This window comes from Bufo gargarizans, chromosome 1 (assembly GCF_014858855.1).
Source record: "Bufo gargarizans isolate SCDJY-AF-19 chromosome 1, ASM1485885v1, whole genome shotgun sequence".
Classification (NCBI taxonomy): Eukaryota; Metazoa; Chordata; class Amphibia; order Anura; family Bufonidae; genus Bufo; species Bufo gargarizans.
This window is the reverse complement of record NC_058080.1, coordinates 743058115-743064306: the sequence shown is the minus strand read 5'-3', so window position 1 is coordinate 743064306 and position 6192 is coordinate 743058115.

The following is a 6192-nucleotide window of genomic DNA, read 5'->3' as shown; positions in this document are numbered from 1 at the left end:
CTGTCCTATATGCTGTCTGCTGTTCTGCATTAAACCAGAGATATGCGTTGACTCCCACCTGCGTGTGTCAGTGTCATTTCTCTCCAGGCCTGTAAACCTACTTCTAGAATTTGGACCAATACATCAACTTTACTGACCATTAATCAGATTCAAAACACCTGTAAAAAGAACCTATGGAGGCAACATTAGTTTTGTGGACTGCCACTGGTGTTTTATGAGGTTTGACACCAGGGTAGTGAGACATGACAATGTAAAGTCAAAACTGGGATCATTTCTAATCCTCGCCTGTTGAGTAACAAAGTCTACAAACATCACAAAAAGGGGGAAATGGTACATTATGAACCTGTTTATAATGGCAACCATGCACGATCCACTTCTCCCATAGGTTATAAGGGAATTTTTGGACAATCATGTTGACACCTCTAGTGGTGTCCAGGAATGCTATCCCTGGCAGATCTCCTTCGGCCTGAGCAACCTGTACCTCTATTAACAAGTCACTGAGTTCCCTGAGCTTCTGGTGACCCCTACCCACTATTCTGGGAAAGTTAGCAATTATCTTATATAAAGCATTTTCTATAGCTTCTATTTACCCATAACACTCTTTCCCACACCATCTTTAGGCCTTTGCCAGGATAGTTTGTGTTAATGTCTCTGATTCTTTTGGCGTGTTCAGCAGACTCGCTTCCAAGCCACTTTACCAAGAGATCTAACTCCTCACTACAGGAAAGATCTAAGTCTCGTATGGCGTTCTGGAAGGAGGCTCGCCATGCCCTGTAGTTCTTGGGGCGATCGCTGAACTTTATAAGTCCTTTGGTAACCAGTTCCCACTTAGCGAAGTCCATGGCGACCTGGTTAGTACCATTACTACCCAGTGTGTTGTTGTTATGCTGCGTGTGTTGTGTTCTTTCACCATACCTTTTAGGGGTTTCTGGCTTAGGGAAGTCTGTATAATACCGTTCTGATGCAAAAAGTTGTCCCTTTAAGTCGAAGCGAAGGTTATAGCTTCTGTTCTGTAGGGCGGTAGTTGTGGTCAACATTGTTTTATCGCATACCGTCCTGCCCGAGGTAGTGTGGTTCGAAGTAGGATCTTTGGCACTCTGTATAAACTGGCTGATATACTGGATCATAGTCGTCATCTGTCTTGGGATGCTGATGGACGTATTCTGAGACACGCTGTGTTGGATCTTGTTCATCTAGGTCTGGCTCAAGTACTTGGCTGTGTTTCTCGGATTCTGGGAACTCTAAGACTTCTATGAACTCTGCTTTGGCCACTGCAGCTGCTGCTTCTTTCTCTGCGGTGAGTTTTTCCAGTGACGCTTGCAGACATGCTGTCTCTTCTTCCAGTGACGCTTGCAGGCGTGCTCTCTATTCTTCCAGTAACGTTCTCTCTTTTTCTAGTAACACTCTATCCTTTTCCTTTGACGCTTGCAGGCATGCTCTCTTTTTCCCTTGACGCTCTCTCTTTCTTTAGTTGCATCTCTTGTGCAGCAAAGGAAGACCTTAATTTTGCAGCCTCATCTTCTGCATGGGCGAGAGCAACCTTTTCTTTTATCGAGGACTTGCTAAAGCAGCTCGATTGTGACCTGGTCTTGAATAATTATGTCTAGCTAGCGGACATTGTGTGCCTATTTGCTGGCTGCTTAATGTCTCTGTGAGGACTCAGTCTATGTAGAAATGGATTTCAGCGCGGTCTGGATTGTGCTGCACTTGCTGGTGGCTGCACTCTCACTTCTTGTGCCTGTATGGCAGCCGCTGCAACCTTGTACGCAGGACCGCGTGTGTGATGGCGGATCCGTATAGTCAGATCCACTATCGCTGGTGACTAGCATCTGTTTTACTGTTCTGTCTTCATACACATTCACACAGTGTGCAGTCTCACATTCAGCATAAACCATTCCTGTCTTCCAAATAAGAGGACTTTTTTTTGTAGGCTAACTTGTTTATTGGTAAAACAGGATTGATTGGAAAAATATTTGGAAAAAATGTTGATTGGTAAAACTACAAGAATGTGAATAGCACGTATCAGTTTACAGTATAGAATAGCATATACTGTAACATTTGCATAACACTGAAGCATATGTTAAAATGGCTGTCTGTACATAAGCTTGCATGGCTAGCATCTAATAGTTACAACTCCCTGAATAACAATTACAACTGACTGAACAGCTCTACATAACATGATGTCCCTGAAACAAAGGTAGATCTCTCACCAGATATGCTTTTACAAGGATGGTGAAGTTTGAGACGGATACATGCATAGGACAGTGTCCTGGAGACTTCTCTTTCCCAGGATACATTGCATTCCCACAATGCTTTGCACCACCCACAATGCAGTAGTCTTTGTAACAAGAAAAATAAAAAGTGTAATACAATTTAACACCGCTAGATGGTGCTATAACCACACTAATCACTACAGAAATACCAAAACTCTGGCAGGATGAATTAGGATCATTTTCTACCCCTGCTGGGCAGAACACATTCCCTAGACCAGGTATGCTCAACCTGCGGCCCTCAAGCTGTTGCAAAACTACGGGCCCCTCCCTCCATTTTAGTTTAATTTTTTTCTGTATGAAGAGGCTGCGGTGCTTCGTGAGCGTCACAGTCTCTTCCTAGGCCATATGACATCATATTCATCGTTCAGGTGGTCTAGGTGCAGCTCTGTCCCATCTGAGTGATTGGGGCTGAGCTGCAGTACCAAGCACAGTGCTATCAAATGGACAGCGCTGTGCTTGGTAAGGAGCAAAGAGGCTGCGGCGCTCACTGGAACATCGAGGTCTCCTCAAATCAGGAGGCAGACCCCCACCAATCTCCTAACTCTCTCTGTTTACAGATGTCTTATTGTGTTATGTGAGGTGTTACATAGGACTGCAGGGAACATCTACTACATTATCTGCACACAGAAAGTTAGCACTGTTATCTGGGCTGTTACATAGGACTTCAGGTGACATCTACAAATTAAAATCTTAGCCCGCTCTACATATAGGAGAATACAGCACCACATACCTCTTACATCCAGTGACTTCTGTCATGTAGACCTTCTCTTTCCTCTTCCCCTCTGTTTGATCCAGACCGCCATGACTAATTCTTTCAGCCGCATCTCGTCTCTACAGAGTTTGTAACACAGACATTGTCATTTATCAAACTGGTGTAAAGTAGAACTGGCTTAGTTGCCCACAGCAACCAATCAGATTCCACCTTTCATTTTCCATAGAAGCTGTCAAAAATGTAAGGTGGAATCTGATTGGTTGCTATGGGCTACTTAACCAGTTCTACTGTACACCAGTTTGATAAATTATCCCAAAGGTCCCTGTCTACAGCAGTTATAATGTCCTCTAGAGTGACCCCAGTAATAATAACACCCTATATTGTGCTCCAGGTAATAATGCCTGTATAGTGTCCCCAAAAATAATGTCCCCTAATAGTAATTTCCCCCACACTGCCCCATATAGTAATTTCCCCCACACTGCCCCATATAGTAATTTCCCCAACATCGCCCCCATATAGTAATTTCCCCAACATCGCCCCCATATAGTAATTTCCCCCACACTGCACTTACATGAAATAATTTGCCCCCACACTGGCGCTCATAAAATAATTGGTCCTCACACTGCACCCCCATGAAGTAATTTGCCCCCACCCTGCACACCCTGAAGTAATTTGCCCCCACACTGCACCCCATGAATTAATTTGCCCCCACACTGCACTCCCATGAAGTAATTTGCCCCCACACTGCACTCCCATGAAATAATTTGCCCCCACACTGCACTCCCATTAAATAATTTGCCCCCACACTGGCGCTCATAAAGTAATTTGCCACACACTGCACCCGAATGAAGTAATTTGCCCCCACACTGCACCCCCTGAAGTTATTTGCCCCCATGAAGTAATTTGCCCCAAGCAATAATCTGCCCCATAACGCCCCACATGAAGTAATTTGCCCCCATTTAATAATCTGCCCCCCCGAACTGATTTGCTACCACACTGCCCCATGTCCTCCTCTGCCCCCACCAAAGCTGGCGCACACAGAAAAAAAAAAATATGAAAAGCTAATACTTACCTGTGTCCGACACGGTGAGTCAGGCGCGCATTCTTCATTGTCCTGCATCCCTTCCGACACAGGCGGCTGATGACGTCATCACGCACGCTTGCGTTGGGATGGTGATCGGTGGCGGGGCAGGGAACTATTCGCTCCTGTGCCCCGCTGCAGTATGTGGGCATTCGGGTCGACGTTGGGCTACCCATGGACGCCGGGCCCGGGGCTACCGACCCGAACGCCCCTATATAATCCGCAACTGGGTCCGGCGGGTGACTTACCCCATCAGACTGGTGTCACCTGGTGTGGCCCGCACCCACCTCGCAACGCCACTGGTATGGAGACAATCTGGTCGATAGTTCCAATTACTGAACAAGGAGATTTCATGGCAACGATCAATATAAAAGATGCTTATCTTCATGATCCTATCTTATCTCCACACGTGAAATTTTTAACAATTTCCATTCAACTTCAGAATTTCCTCGGCTCTTACACATTCACAAAGTTGATCTTGGCTGTGGCTGCTGCTCTAAGAATTTGTGAAATTTATGTTGTCCCTTATTCGGACGATTAGTTAGTTAAGGCGACTTCAGAGGAGCTACTCAGACATCATCTGAAATATACACTCAACCTTTTTCAGCGGTTAGGGCTAAATGCCAATTCGGAAACATCAGACTAGGCACCTCCAAATATTTTCTGGAGTTTGTTCTGGATTCTAGAAAGACGATCTTATCACTGTCTCTGGTGAGTCAAGCAAAAATAAGAGCTGCAGCAACATTCCTTTCAAGGCCCTGAAGGGTATTTATCAGTACTCTCATGAAGGGTTAATGTCAGCAGCATCTGAAGCAGTCATTTGGGCTCTCTGGCACTTAAGAGAGAAGGGCCTGGACAAAATGTTCTCCCTGTCACAGAAAACCCATTGATCCTCGAGGTGAAAGCATCACCTACTCCAAATAGACAGGTATTCTATGATCCAGTTTTGCTGGTGCCAGTCAACAACTGATGTTACCCTCCTGGGTTGGGGTGCTACCTAGATGATGTCTCAGTGAGGGGAACCTAGAGTCATCAGGAGCAGACATTACCCTCAAACCAAAGGCAGCTTAGTGCAATTTGTCTGTCTCTGCCGTATTTTGCTCCACTGATCAGAGGGAAAGCAGTAAGGATACAGTACATGACTTAGAGGAAGTGGGGTTAATTCTCAAGTGGGCAGAGGCCATTTCTCTCTGCGTTTCACATTCATCTCTAAATATGGTGGCAGACCACCTGAGTCTGGTTACTCACTTCACAGGGAGTGGTCTTTGAATCCAGATATCTATTATTAGATCACTCAAGAGTAGGGATGTGCCAGAAGTAGACCTGATGGCTATGAGACTATCAGAAAGACAATCCCTTGGTGGTGGACATTCTGAAGGAGCAGACCACTGTAATAGGCATTATATTGTTGAGGCAATCCCCCTTCTCTGAAATTGTCAGGGTTCCAATTGAAATGTCCTTATAAGCGCTCAGAGAGCTGACACGGACACATTGCTGAATCAGATTCACTCTCCTTTAATTCCACACACCGTATACATCTTTATAACACTACAGATAATCATAGACAAATCTGGCACACCGCCAAGGGGGTGGAAATCGAAACTAATGATTTGATTTGTTATTCATAAAAGCCAATACTTCCGCACTATAATAAACTAATTCTAATTAAAATATTTCTGCAGGATCTTATCTCAAAGTTGACATTCTTCAGCAGTACATCCCAAAACTCAGATAAGGAAGCTGCTATCTTGGCCTTGCACCTAGGAACTCTATATACACAGAGACTCCCTACATCCTGCCAGCTGGCTAATTCATTTTTCACATATACACAAGATGGAAGAAATACTCATACAAAATGGATTCTCATCCCTCACACCAAGGAGGTCATGGTCTTCCCAATTCATTCAGATGAGTCGAGGGCTTTGAAGGCTTCCCCCGCTACACCATCTGGTGTCTCAGGGCAAGCAGCTCTGCTCATACCAAACAGATAAATTTAACAGCCTGGAGCTGTGATGGCTAACCTCCAGCTGTGGTAAAACTACGACTCACAAGATGTACACTTGCTTGGCTGTTCTTAGAACTCCATGGAAATGAATGGAGCATGCTGGGAGGTATAGTTTAACACA